Source organism: Opisthocomus hoazin, chromosome 17, assembly GCF_030867145.1.
Source record: "Opisthocomus hoazin isolate bOpiHoa1 chromosome 17, bOpiHoa1.hap1, whole genome shotgun sequence".
NCBI classification, from domain to species: domain Eukaryota; kingdom Metazoa; phylum Chordata; class Aves; order Opisthocomiformes; family Opisthocomidae; genus Opisthocomus; species Opisthocomus hoazin.
This window is the reverse complement of record NC_134430.1, coordinates 7,575,880-7,589,934: the sequence shown is the minus strand read 5'-3', so window position 1 is coordinate 7,589,934 and position 14,055 is coordinate 7,575,880. Positions and strand designations below refer to the sequence as shown.

General features: G+C 55.4%; 1 protein-coding gene across 8 annotated transcripts in view; it reads right to left on the bottom strand.

Moving 5' to 3' along the window:
• The window catches only part of SCMH1 (Scm polycomb group protein homolog 1), a 75,586-nt gene extending 66,165 nt beyond the window's left edge, over positions 1-9,421 (bottom strand). For 5 of the 8 annotated variants that reach the window (XM_075437721.1, XM_075437726.1, XM_075437725.1 and 2 more), the window contains exon 1: positions 9,335-9,421. The gene's annotated coding sequence lies outside the window, so the exon portion shown is untranslated. Of the gene's footprint in view, positions 1-2,275; positions 2,330-9,334 lie in introns of those variants that run through there. The other 3 variants (XM_075437724.1, XM_075437723.1, XM_075437722.1) reach the window with 3 other exon arrangements.
• Positions 9,422-14,055: the final 4,634 nt, after the last annotated feature.

Sequence of the window (14,055 nt, the reverse complement as noted above, 5' to 3'; positions counted from 1 at the left end):
CTTCTCGTGCAAACAGGGGACAGCAGAGAAAAATTTCCTACTGATCTGCCCCATCTGCAAAATAAATGAAAAAAACCCATCCAAACACTCACAGTACGGAGTGGAGCCACACAACCACGGATTTACCCCTGCTAGAGCTGAAGAGGAGTCGGTCCCTGCTGCTTGGAGCATGGAGACAGAGACAACCCCGTCCCTGACGGCGGGAGGGAGCGATGGCCAGGAGGCTGCCACTGCCCGGCCCCCGGCAGCAGCCGGCCAAGGCAGCAGGGAGAAGAGAGCTCCCAGGAACTCACTGGGCCCCACGGGGAATGGCACGCCAGGGCAGGAAGCAAGCGCCTTTGTTTTATTTTCTCGCTCGTGTAGAGAGATATTAATTCATCTGTTTCTTCGCAAAGGAAATTGCAGCAGTGCAACATGTCAAGAGAGACTAGAAGAGCCAGGCTCACCGAGGATGGGTATTAATTACTGCTTTCTATTTTTGTCCTGTGTATAACTCCGGTCTCATCTGTGAGTTACGGAGCTAAAATCCCAGGAGTCAAAACTGTAAATCTACTGAAACAGGTGAAGTATCCTCTACAGGCGGAAAAGTCTGGATACAAAGAAATTCTAACAAGTGCCCATCAAAACTTCTGTAAATTTTAATAAGAAAACAAAGAGCAATCTAGCAGTACACAGAAACGTTATCTCAAGAGAATTACTCCCAGAGACGAAAAATCACTAGCCAGTTCCTGCAAGAAACCCTGAACAGATTGCTTTTAAATATGTAAAGAAAAAGTTATTAGGCTGCTTTACATTCCTGCAGGGCCAAGAGTTTGGAAAACTAAAAAATAGATTGTGAGGCCCTGCACCGTTGCCTGTACAAGACACTATGAAATCTCTTATTTTGGCAACAACATGTACATATGGTAGACGCCAATATTAAAAAAAAAAAAGAACCACGACCACAAGCAACCGAAAGTCCATCCTGTTATGAAAGTATGTTCAGTGTCTGCCAAAGAGCTAATGAAAAAAATGCACTCTTACAGGCTGTATCTGCTAGACATTAAACTACCTGCTGGACATTTTGTACAGCTTATAAAGCCGTAAAATATCACAGGGCATTTACAGATTTTCCAGCTGACAACAATATGAAATAACGGAGCAGACCCAGAACAGAGTCCTCTGGTCAGGCAGTGGATAACGCTGGATATGCACTGCCGCAGACACAACTGGAAACTGTGCCAGCAGTGCAAAGACAAGAGCAAAGCTCCCGGCGAGGGAAAACGAGCCAAGAGAACAGAGCCACCCCTGAGCCTCACCGTACTGCTGGGACAACGGCGGCACTGCCCAGATTTACAGTGCAGGGGCCTGGCTAATGCTGGAGTGGCACCAGCTCCTCCTGCCCCGTCTGGGGCACGGGCAGTTCGCTGCGAGCGAGCCGCGGCCTCCTGCCTTGCTGGGGGACGTGGGGCGTTGTGCAGCCGCCCAAACACCTCCACTGCGGGACTGCGGCAATGACAGCGTGGACCTCACCTCTGGAGGTGTGATGAGCCAGGAGGCTCCGCCGTCTGTCATGGTTTATGTCCCTTGTGAGAGGGAGTCAGGGGCTCCAGGCAAGCAGCGAGGTGGTGGCCTCGCTGGTTAGAGCTGATAGCTATTGCCAAGCAGTCACCAGTAGCTTCTGGCTGATGCCCTGTCAACTGAACGTAAGATGAGGTACAGCAGATATTCTGCTACAGAAAAAAAAAGCATTTTACTGAGTAATCTGCACTCAAGGACAGAAATACCAGTAGCACCAAAACCTGATAGATGTAAACTTCCACCCCCTAGGGAACGACGTGGGAGCCATGCATTTCACTGTCACCGAACTATTCAGAACCAGTAACACGGGTGCAGATTCACAACAACCCTAACACGCGGCGGCTGACAGCACACCACTGCGTCAGCAGAGTTTTCAGTCTTCCATCCACAGCTGGTACTCTGATGGAGACCCCCACCTGAAAACATTTTTTAAATGATGCTACACTATTTCAAGAGTTTTTTTTCTCTAAGACTCTGACTAACAACTCAGGACAGAAGCTGCTGATGAGGACGTCTCCACGACCTTTCTGCAGGCAGGCGCAAGCTCGCCAGACACCAGCAGCTCTGAGCTGGAACTGTGCAATCGCCATCAGCACGCCGCTGCCCAGCCCGCGCGCGGCATCACGCGCCCACAAGGCTCCCGGTTCGGGGCTGCCTCGCACTGGGCTTGCTGCCAGCAAACAGCAGGGAGCATCGCTTCCCGCCTGCCAGGTACCTTCCACCACTCGTGCAGGTCTGGAGAGCTGGCGTTTGCACACACAGAAGCGCGTTTCTCATCAGCCCGCCGAGCCGTCCAGCCACCAGCAGCGCTCAGACAACGGCCTGACGACACTTACAGGCTCCAGGTACATGCGATAGTGAAAAGTTTCACCAAGGACTTCTGCAGAAGCGAAAATGGAAATAAAATTAGGAGGTTAAATACACAATGAGACTAAAAACTACAGTGGCAACGACTTCCAGGAGCTGGGCAGACAGGAGGGCAGGAGGACCACACAGGCATCGCGCACATTCGTTGCTGAAGTCTCTCCTTGCAGGGCTGCAGCAACGGTCACTCGCTGCCAGTACAAAAACACAAACCAGGAAAACATATGAGCCCCAGAGATAACAATTAGCAGATGCCAGTGGCTAGAAAATACAGTAAGGAAGGAGGACAGCTGTGTTACAGAAACTGTCATGCAATGCAGAGAGCTTCAATACTGTTCCTGCTTTACGGCTAGGAATCCAGCCCAGCCCAGCCGGGCTTCGCAAGGCAGTAACTCTCACCCCAGGAAAGAGTTTGAGTGCCTTAGCCCTTTTTTTCCCGTTTCTGAAAAAAAATCACAGCCTATTTCAACTGTAGATCTCTCTCTTAAATGCACCATGACAATGTTATCAATGACTCAAATGAAGAAATGTTATGATAACGCCTTGAAGTTACCAGGAAGACCCGGCGTAGAGTGGAAAAGGATGGGAAATTACCTGCAGATCATGGAGTTCCACAGCAAAGGCACAACTCCTAAAATGTTCAGCCACAGGCAAAGGAGACAAAACCCCACCCCGTGACAGAGAACAATATTCTGCTCCTTCCTGCTCAGCAACAGCTTTATCAGCAGCGTCTCTCTATGAGATGTTTTGAAGTAATGTAACTTTCACTGTCATCTTGTTGATTTTTATAAAATGTATTATTAACCCAAAACTCTCTAAGATGCTTGAGACGTGCATGTTGCTATAGAAGTATGAGACAACTGGGGAATTTGTGATATACAATTTTAATAAAACCGACAGCACCTCACGCACCGCGTTGTCACTGACACCAGCACAGGTCACAGCCTGGCAGTCCCGGCCCGCGCACCACGAGCAGTCGGGACAGGGCATCCCGGCTGCCACACACGTGTCGTTAAGCACACGGCCGCGCACGAGAGCCAGCAGACGCTCTCTGAACACAGAAGGGACAGGCAGAAAGGAAGATCAAACTCTGCACAAATGACTGCTTTTACATTTACAGAATTTTTTCTTCGCTTTGGTAGCCTGCCAGAGAGGAGGGGAAATGTCAAAACGATGGGGTTAAATACAGCGATACCTGCCTGAAATCAAGAAAAGCTCCTTCACCATCCGAACAGCCAGGCACTGGAGCAGATTGCTGAGCAAAGTCTGAACCCTCGTCACTGGAAATCTTTAAGAAGAGCTTAGATAAACCTCTAGGAAATGCTACACGTAGGTAAGCCTTCAAGGTCACTTCTAGAAACACTGAAACCACCAAGACTCTCTTCTTAATTCTGTATCTGATCACGCAACCACTGCGGTATCCTGACAGACTGTAGCACCTTTTCTCTAAAATTGCCAGAACAAGACAACAAGAAAAAAGCAAACAAACTCAGCGCAGAGAGAGCGGCAGCCTCCGGGCTGCGGGAACATTTGCTCGACTTATTTTTAGAAAGTGGAATTGGTGCAACTTCCTGCTCAGTGCACATCAGAGCTCATCAGCTCTTCACCGAAACAGTGCTCCGTGCGCGCAGCGCAGACGCTTCTCCTCACCTCGCGCCCGCGCAGTAAAGGCCACGCTCTGGCGAGCGAGGGGAGCGGGGAGGCGAGGGCTTCTTCGCAGCAGCGGCACGAGGGAGCGGGGCGCCTGTGCTCGGCGATGCCCGGGCACGCCGCAGAGCCCACCCAGCGCGCTCAGCCCCAGCCTGGGGAGCCAGCCGCCCCCCCAGGCAGTCACCTCTGCGGACGGGCCGGTCTCAGGGACACAAACCAGCACGGTGTGGACGGCGTTTCGTGCCGCCAGGAGCCAGAGGCAGCCCAGGTTCTCGCCTCAGAGAAGCGCTGCTCGTCCCCGTCCCAACGCCGTGCGTGCAGCCCAGCCCGGCTTGCTACGGGCTCTGCTCGCTGGCTGCCGGCCCCGCCGCGGGCTGCAGGGACACGGGGAGGGCAGGCAGGCCCTGGCAGGCGGCCCAGGGAGGCTCTGGGCCGGCAGCAGCTGGAGGTAGCGGGGAGGGAACACAAGCCACCCCCCCGGCGTGCCACAGACGCAGCTGGACGTGCGTCCCACCGCTTCGAACGCGGGCGAGGGGCTCGGCGCGGCGGGAGGAGGCAGGGGCTGGCTCGGAACAGCGACGGGAGACAGAGGCCCGGGAGCAGGGGATGAGGTGCGGCCGTGGCACACAGACCGAGGCCGGTGCCGGGCGCTGGGTCGCGGGAGGCATGGTGGCACGGTCTCTCCCAGGCGGGCGAGGCGGTGGCCAACGGCATCCGAAGGGACCGCGGCTCACGGGCTGCAAACCGGCCGCGGGCCGAAGCAGCGCGGGGCTTCTCGCCCCGCACAGCGCTCTGCCAGCTGAAACAGCACGCAGAAACGCTCCGAAACACAGCGCGAGCGTCCTCCAGCTCCCTCCCAGACACAAATTCCTGGCTGGAAAGCAACCGCTTTTCCCAGCAGGACCCTCCCCTGGAGCCAAACATCAGCAGGACCCCAGGGGAGCTCGGAAGGGTGCGCCTGCCCCCCGCACGCCCAAGCAAACCGCAGCAGCCATGGCTCCAGCAGTGCGTGACCCACACTTGTTCCCTCGCCACCACATCCCAGAGAAGGGACCTGACACGGCGGCCAACGCAACCCAGGAAGGGCCAGGAGAGGGGAGGAACAGCACATTTCTCAATGGGCAAAGACGGAGCTTCACAAATTTCCACTGGCACCTACTCCTACGGTTTCCGTTGTTAAAAACAAAACGGAGCCACGTGGAGGTTTCTGGACTGCTCACACCGTGTCGGTCTGGAAAACAGAAGAGCTAACTGAGGCTGGGTAACTCGGAGCACATCGGCTGAGCGGTGGTACCTGCAAAAGGAGGTAGGCTTCCGACTGGTGCCGACACCATTCCACTTGCAACACATACAAAAAAACTTCTGAGCAAGAAATGGAGAGAGCTGTATGTATTTCGGAAGCATAAGCTTGTCCCAGGGAAAACCAGTCCCGCACCGAACTCTCAGGTCAGCTCCCTCATGCTGGTAATGCCGTATCGACTCACCTCTCCTCTCGTTTCCCTATCTCCAACAACCAGTTACCAGCCAGACAGTGGAGCTGCAAGGGTGACTTATCCCTGCTGATAACGTCAGATCTCAGGAAGACACGTGCTGGTAGACTCCTCTCCAGCAGCTGAAGACATCGCCCCGTCCATCTGGCCGGCTGGACGAGCCTGCCAGGCACGCAGCGGAGGCAGCAAAACGGACGTTCATCTTTTCCTTCAGTTCACGGCCAAATTCTTGAACTTTTGCTCAGGATGAGTCTGCATAAAACCATGAGACTACGCACAGCGAGAGCGGAGGCGCAGACACAAGCTCTGCTGAAACCCCTGCTACAGCGGCGGAAACATTCGGTAGGCGTCTGAGCGAACCCTGCAGACTGAGACACTGTGCATCACAGCATCCAAACCTGCCAGAGGTCGTCTGTCAGAAACCTTTGTAAAAGACCCAAGTATTACTCTGTTTTTTTAAGGAAATTTAATGCAGAAGGAGATCTCTGGGAATTACAATTTTCAGCACCATCCAGGCTGCAGCGATGTCCCCGTACCTCTGCTCGGCGAGAGCTCACAACTGCAGCTCCCTCCGAAATGTCCTGTTAACGGAGACTGCTCTGCAGGACAGCCAGCGAAGGGCACAGCAGCCATCTCCAGCGCTCAGGTGCTCCCACCAGACACCGGTTTGACACCGCCAGCTCAGGCCACTAGACACAGACGAGTCCTGCTGCTCCAAGCCCAGTGAGACCTGGTGATGCAGATGGAATAGTTCACGTGTTCCTGCTACTTTCAGACTTGTGTTATCACTTTAAACGCTGCGCAAGTATTTTTTCTAAAAAGTCTCTGCTGTTAGATATCTAAGTTTGGTTAGCAAGGAGTCCTTTACAAATGTATTTAAAAGAAAAAAAATCATTTTCCTTCAGGACTAGACCCTGTCATCCTGCAGATAAAGCGGGATGAAATGTTGTTCACGTCACAGGGCTTGGAGTGCATGTGCTACATCACGGCGTACTGCTGGGGCGAAGGAGGGGGGCCCAGTTACAGTTCTGGTACACGGAGAGTTTAATTGTGGGGATGATTTTTACCTTGGCATATTTCTGAATTATATAAAATATACGTATACGCTGGAGATTAACCACCTTGCAAAAGAAGCTGGCAACCGGAGCTGCTGCTCTGTCCTCAATGCATCTTGCTCCATTTCTCATGGACCCCTCCTGGCCACCGTGTTTGGAAACTTCTCAAACATAAATGGACGAGTAAACGACCCAAAGTCTGCTTGCCTCATTAAAAACTGGCTTTCAGTTGCAGCCAAGAAAGAGAAAAGCAAAAAAGACATGGGGCTAGATGCAAGCATTACGGCTTTGAGGCCTGACCACAGCGCTCATAAGGAAAGCATGGAGGGACAGCAGAGCCCAGAGAGGGGCCGAGCTCAGCTGTGCAGACAAGAAGCCCATGCAAAAAGAGCAGAGAAACAGAGCTTGTTCAGCTTAGGGAGAGGAAAAAAAAGTTTTCAAATACTTCAAATTTAGCTGCCGAGATGTAGGGAGTAGTGTTCTCCACGTGTCCTGGAGAACAGAGAAGCAACAGGCTTACGGTGCAAGACAAAGCTTCAGATCAACCACCACGGAAACCTCTCTCACGGCGAGGAGGCCCGAGCGCCGGCGTACATCATCTGCACAGGATGTGGAACTGCCAGCAGGAAGAGCCTTAAAAGAAGAAACGTAACCCAGGCAGGGTTCAGCTGTGTACCCGACCTCACCCCAGGCTTGGGAAACAGTGAGGACAACTCTGGAGGTCCTCTCTGGACACACCATGTCTGAGGCCACGGAACAGCGTCAGAGATTCCCTTCAATTAGATACCCGGCAAGGACACAGCCCCCAGACCACTCGCACCCAGTCTGAAACACAGCTGCCTGACGAGTAACATCAGTGTTTTATACTCTAACCACATCTTTCATTTACAGGCACCAAACTGCGCTGCAAAATTCACTGAGTTTCCAGAGAAGGGACTCAAGAGTTAAATGTTACTGAAATTTTAGACACAGAAAAACCAGGGGGCACAGGCTCACAACTTGCAGGGGATGCCACTTGCCCTCCTGCTCTAAACTCTGCATTTGCTTTCTTTTAATTAGCTCATCCCCTGATTTATTTAATAACAAATATGTGACTGAAAAGCAGACTATCAAGATGCAGATGTATCATTTCCTAAGATGTAAATATCGAAACAGGAGAACCAAAGGTCAGTGTATCTCTCCCAAATAAAACACACTTTAACTTTCAATATAATAAATACCTAAAATAGCAGAGAAATACCTGTATTTCCCTCTTGCCCGTTATAAAGGACTCCCCTACTGCTGTCTGCATTTTCATACCATCTACTGGGCAGATCCTGAACTACCCAACCGCACGGCTCAGGCCCTGCAAGGCTGCAGCCCCCGGCAGCTTGTCCGGAGCTGAGCCCCCCCGAGCCCGACTCCCCACATCAGCCCCAAGCCCAGCGTGAGGGAGGTGTGAAACCACCGTCCCACACTCCACACACTTCCAGTAAGCGCATGGGGACACCACAGCCCGGCCAGCAGAAGTGTGAGGGTAAGCGAAGAGGAGGGCAGCGAGGAGGGGGAGAGGCGGCCGTCCCTCCGCACGCCGTCGCTCAGGCGACTGAGCTGAGGTGGGAGAACGTTTTCCCCCAATGCTACTGGCTGCCGAAGAGGAGCTGCCACATGGCTGTTCTCAGCCACTCACTGCACGGGGTTTACTACAAACAACAACAGTAAACAGAAACAGAGCCAAAAATCAAAGCTGGGTACTCGGAGCTGGGTCTCCACATCCTGACTTTACCCATGGAAATAATTAGTTTAGTATTCAGCTGCCGAAACGAAAGCATCTGAGGCCGAAATGAACCAAGTCGCTCAGCGCATCTGGAACCCGGCCCGCCTGTCCTCTGCGCTGTCTCTGCCTGCAGCCATCAAGACTCCAACCCGCTGCCACGGTTTCACACGGGAGCGTCAAAGAGACGGCGGATTAAACCTTCCGTCTGAACCCGAGGAAGAACTTCTTCCCTCCGAGGGTGACGGAGCCCTGGCCCAGGCTGCCCAGGGAGGCTGTGGAGTCTCCTTCTCTGGAGATATTCCAGCCCCGCCTGGCTGCGGTGCTGTGCCCCCTGCTCTGGGTGACCCTGCTTGGGCAGGGGGTTGGGCTAGGGGACCCCAGAGGTCCCTGCCAGCCCCTGCCCTGCTGGGGTCCTGGGATCTCTCCGTGCCCGCCGAGCCCAAGCGCTGCCGCTCCCGGCTCCCCGCCAGCGCTCGAGGCCGGGGGCTGCGCAGCCGCCGCAGACGTTCCCCCAGGGACGCTGCCGATGGGGTTTCTCCCTCCGGTCCCCACGACCACCCGCGACCCCCCCAGCGCAGGGCCCACGGCCGGGCTGACAGGAGGGACCCGGTGCCGGCCTGGAGCGCTGCTGGGGAGCCAAGGGCGCGAAGCTCCCCCGGGCCCAGCCCGCAGGCGGGGGCAGCTCCCGCGACCCCTCCGCCAGCCCGGTCCCGCTTCCCGCTTCCCAAGCGGCGCCGGGCAGATGACGAACAGCGTCGGGGGGGGGAACGGCTCTGCGGCCTCTGGCGAACGCGGTCACCGCGGGCAGGGCCGCGCTGACAGGCGGGCGCCGGGGCCCGCTCTGCCGTACGCGGGGCCTACGCGCCCCCCGCCCTCCCCTCCCCGGGCCGGGTCTCCGGCCGCGCCTCGCCGTGCCGGTACCAGGCCGCAGCTCACCCCCTCGCCCCCCCCAGCCTCACCTGCGCGGCCGCCGAGCGCTGGGGCTGCTCAGTCCCTCGCCGCCGCCATGTTCGCGATGCGCAGCGATAGGCGGGGAGCTGGGGGGGGGGAGCGCGGGGGGACCCGGGCCGGCACCGCGCCGCCCCCTGCTGCCGGGACGGGGCTTCGTCAGGGGCCGAGCCGGGCCGAGCCCAGCCGAGCCGGGACGAGCCGGGCCGAGCCAAGCCGAGCTCGGCTTGGCTCGGCCCGGCTCGTCCCGGCTCGGCTGGGCTCGGCCCGTTCCTCACCAACTCCCCCCGAGCGTGGCACGGGGCGGACCCTCACCGTGATCCCCACGCCTGGGGACGAACCCCCAGCACCCACCAGGGACCTTCTGGGGACGGAATCCCAGGACCCCAGCATGGCAGGGGCTGGCAGGGCCCTCTGTGGGTCCCCCAGCCCAGCCCCCTGCCCAAGCAGGGTCACCCAGAGCAGGCTGCACAGCACCGCGGCCAGGCGGGGCTGGAATATCTCCAGAGAAGGAGACTCCACAGCCTCCCTGGGCAGCCTGGGCCAGGGCTCCGTCACCCTCAGAGGGAAGAAGTTCTTCCTCGGGTTCAGCTGGAGCTTCCTCTGCTTCAGTTTGTGCCCGTTGCCCCTTGTCCTGTCGCTGGGCACCACTGGAAAGAGTCTGGCCCCGTCCTCCTGACCCCCACCCTGCAGATATTTAGAGGCATTTCGAAGGTCCCCTCTCAGCCTTCTCTTCTCCAGGCTGAACAAGCCCAGCTCCCTCAGCCTCTCCTCGTAGGAGAGATGCTCCAGTCTCCTCCTCATCCTCGTAGCCCTGCGCTGGACTCTCTCCAGTAGCTCCTCCTCTTTCTTGAACTGGGGAGCCCAGCACTGGACACAGCACTGCAGATGGGGCCTCAGCAGGGCAGAGTAGATTAGAGTAGTAGTACCGGACAGTGATGTCCATCCATGTCAGATTCCCCACTGGGGACAGCCCCGTGCCTGCCCCAGACCCCACTGGAGACACCCGGAACATGGGTGGGCCCCGTTACAGCCCGGCCAGGCCCTGGGGACAGACCTACAACCCCCAGATATCTCCTTTCCTCTCACCCCGAGCAGGACCTCGCCCTGGAGCACCCTTCCAGCTTGAGATACCACAGGCGTACCCCAGTGCCACCAACCCCCCCAGAAAGAGCAAGACCCCTTTGACTCTCACCGTTGTACCTCATTACCTTCACGGCACCATCCCCAGCTTGCACCCGGAGAGATGCAAGCCCACGAGCACCCACGAACCTTGGTGACCTCTCCTGACCAGAGATGGACCTCCCTCCAGACCTCCACTGCCCTGTAGAGCCACCAGAGCCTACACACCGCACCCCCAAAACACCCCCTTCCATACCTTTGCTGGGGACCCCCCCTATATGACACATGGCTACTGCAAAGACCACCTCTGCCTCCATGCCCCCCCATCAGTATTGTCCTCCCCTGCGCCCCTTGGAGCCCCTTGCACTGACGCACCCACAGCCGCCTCACCAACAGGTCTACCCGCAGCAGAGCCCACCGCCAGCCCAAGCCCCCCGCCCTCCACCTAGCATAGCCACCTCCCACCCTTGCCAGCCAGGACACGGTGGTCCCGGAGCCGGGGTCCCAGCTGAGAATGCTGTTTCCCATTTGCTCTACGCAAATATTCTGGCTTCTGGGTTGGCCGTGCTGAAGACCCTACTTCCACTGCGAGGTGTCACAACTGAAGAAGAAAGCCATTCCTCTTAAACAGCAACCAGGTCATGAAGCAGCTGGATATGGAGCATGAGGTCGTGTCCTCTTGCCGCTTGCTGGCTTGCTTGGAGAAAAAGAATTTTAAAATTATTGGGTTCTGGAGGTCCACTCCTCATCTTCTAAGCTGCTTCTGTGAGTGGTCAGTGGATCTGTAGGACCATTGCTGGGTAACAGTGACTTCTCATGACCCACATATTTCACAGGGACAATGGAGACACCACTTTGGAGTGACTCACTGACACATGTGACAAGCCTTTCCAGGGAGAAAGCACCTGAACACTTCCCAAAGTGCCTGTAGTGACACGGCCATCACATGAGTCTCTCCCTGAACCTCTCTTGTTCTGGGGGCATTACATGGAAACTTGTGCAACTGAGGTCAAAACTGAAGCAAAAGGTCAGAAGGAAGCATCCCTGGAGCAGACGGGGCTTGACTGAGTTTGGAAAGATTTTGCCTGAGCAAGCTCTGCCAAAAGCAGGGCTTCCCATGGTAGCTGTGCGCGATGAGGGGAAGGTAAAGCCGTGGTTCATCCGTTTACTGCCCACAGCCAAACCCATGGCATCTCCCAGGCCCGGCCAGGAACCCTGCTGACACTGAGCGGAGCAAGGGTGCTGGTGGTGCCACGAGAGGAGGGACCTTCCCAGCACTGCCCATGGGGCAACCTCACAGGGAGGTCTGAAACCACCTCAGCCCAGTCCTGTGCTCTTCCCTTTTCCTTCGGGGAAGTTGATGCCATCTCCTGTGTTGGGCTGAAGGCTGCAGGAGGATTCCCAAGGGGCACAAACAGATGACTGACCTCCATCTCCTGAAGGCAAGAGACAACACAACGTAGGTGCTAACACTGTCCTGGTTCAGATGCTGGACTCGGTCCAGCCTGTGCAAGGCCTAAGATCCTGCCTAAGGCCAAATGAGCTTCTGCCTGGCCAGTAGCTAACTTCTGGGGACCAGCAACTAGTCCACAGCTCTTTGACCTTCTTAGGAGAAAAAAAAAGCATCAGGACTCTCAGAGCAAAATGCAACCTGTATTGGCCTGTTTCTCCCCATGAAAAGTGATACAGACAGACACGCACTTCATCGAACGGGGTGGGATTTCCAAGGTCTGGGGAGCAAACGCTTTGAGAGGGAGCTGTTCCAGAACTGCTGCGTGGCGGTTTCACATGTCCTTTTCTGAACGGTGGTAGTGACCAGTGACCACTGCTGAAGACAAGCACAGGCCTGGATAACCTCTTGTTCCTAAAATATTTTCATTGGGGGGGTGGACAGTTGGAAACGCTGGTGATGGCTTTAGTTTTAACACGTGGAGCACTCGGTTATGATGGTAGGACACGGAGGTGTGTTCACTGCCATATCAGGGCTTCTTGATGCTCTCTGTCCACATGGCATTGGAGCACCTTCCCTGTAAAGTCAGAAATATTATCAAAGCTCCTAATGGGTTTCATCAACTCCAGTATTTCCTCATTTTCACAAAAATCAGGATTTCAGGAATGGAATAAATGCACAAGAGCTAAGAGCTGCAAGATGGGGATGGGAGAGAAATTTCCGCATTGACTTCAATTTGGAGTTAGCAGCAGTGGAGTTCAGAAGGATTTACATGTGACATCCATATGAGCACCACAGGAATTCAGTTTGATTAATATTACAATGGAAACGAGCCGCAGAAATGGTTTGCCATTTACTACAAAGCGTTGCCAAAAAAGCTCAAGCACATTTGCAGTCCGGTTTGGGCCAGCTCTCGGAGAACGCCAGCACCATAAACGACTGGGAGCTAACGGCTACAGAAGGGCCGCGATACCCCGAGGCACGTGGGGTGGGACACCCCGGAGCAGGACCTTCAGAAGGAGAGGAGGGAGGTGAATGTAGGGCGATGTGACCGGGGAGAAAACCTCCTGCTTCTCCCCTCCCTCTCCCTCCCTCGTTAGCGCTGCTCGGCAATCCCGGACCAAACTCCCGCCTGGGCTGGTTCCCCCTATTTGCAATGTTATAAAATCAACTCTATTTTCTGCCAGATATTGATCCATAACCTGTCACAGATGATATAAATATGGACCATGTTCTGCTAGAAGAAAAGCCTGATGTCCCACGGTCCATGACCTTCTTATCCTGAATCAGATATTTATTAAAAAGGTGAATAATAGGGCACAGGGCACCCTGGAGGATGATCTGAAGGAGCATGTGCTCACTAACCCTGGCTCTCTCATCGATACACTGTGTGACCTGGCATCTCCCTTGGAAAGGGGAGGTGGGAATCTGCTCCCCATGCCTGGAAAAGGCAGGAGGAAAGGTAATAACCTATTTACAGAGTTCAAAGCCCCAGCGAGCAGCAGATCACCTTGCAGGACCTCCCGTACGTTCCCTTTCCCAAAGCGGTCTCATATGGAGACCAGCTGTTGAACTGACCCGGGGGGTGTCTTCCCACAGGGGTCCACTTTTGTTCTGAGGACTTCACGGGCTGGAAAATCACCTCTGTGAATACCAGTAAGCTCTTTTGGTGGTGGGATGTTGTCTGGCATCGCTTCCCAAGTGTTTGCAGGCAGCTCTGCCTTTCCCTGCCAGCTTACGGTGGGACCCTCTACACGCAGGCTGCACGCTGCGAACCCGAGCAACCCCCCCGCTCCCTTCCCCGTGTGAGGCAAACGAACGAATTTTCTCGTTGTGACACATTTCTCTTTCTCCTATTTCTGATGGCTCTTTTCAACTATTTCTCTGGTTTTTCCACATCCGCTGTGGACACCAAGTCTGAGTGCAAAGCGTCAAGGTCTGCGTCACCGTGCCATGTTCAGGGCTCACAACCCCCCGGGTGTGCACCCAAGTTTAACACCCCCCCTTCCCCTTTAAGAGCCACTCCTGCAGCCCAGGTCTGCTTTTCTCACCCCTCTCTTCTGCCCAGAGTTGCCGCTTTCCTGAGCACTGTTGCCCGTCCCATCCATTCCATCTTTGCTGCGTAGCACCCCACCGAGGTTGGCTACATGTATATTGCCT